The sequence below is a fragment of the Hypanus sabinus genome, unplaced genomic scaffold, assembly GCF_030144855.1.
Source record: "Hypanus sabinus isolate sHypSab1 unplaced genomic scaffold, sHypSab1.hap1 scaffold_608, whole genome shotgun sequence".
In the NCBI taxonomy this organism is placed as follows: Eukaryota; Metazoa; Chordata; class Chondrichthyes; order Myliobatiformes; family Dasyatidae; genus Hypanus; species Hypanus sabinus.
The window spans coordinates 281,971-282,316 of NW_026781464.1; positions in this window are offsets into that span (position 1 = coordinate 281,971).

A 346-nucleotide genomic window follows, 5' to 3' on the forward strand; every position below is an offset into this window, starting at 1 on the left:
TGCCGCAACAATGTGGAGGTGGTACTGATGCGTTCAGGAATATGCTGGTGGGGGTGGGGGAGGGGAAGAAGGTGTTCCTGGGTCATTCAGATTGCGGGCTGCTGTGCCTCATTCCCGATGGTAGAAATGAACAGGGAGCCTGTCCCCGGGTGAGCGGTCTCAGTGATGGATGCACCTTCTCCATCTTGAATCCGCACCGCTCTGCCGCCTCTGGCGACCTCGTGCGTTGCAGCTTCCACACTTGGCAGCGATGCAACAAGTCAATGAAAGACCAAATCTTATCAAACTCCTGTCGTTGCAATCCCGTCACGAGAGGGTTGGGATGGTGATAAAGACAATTGCTGAA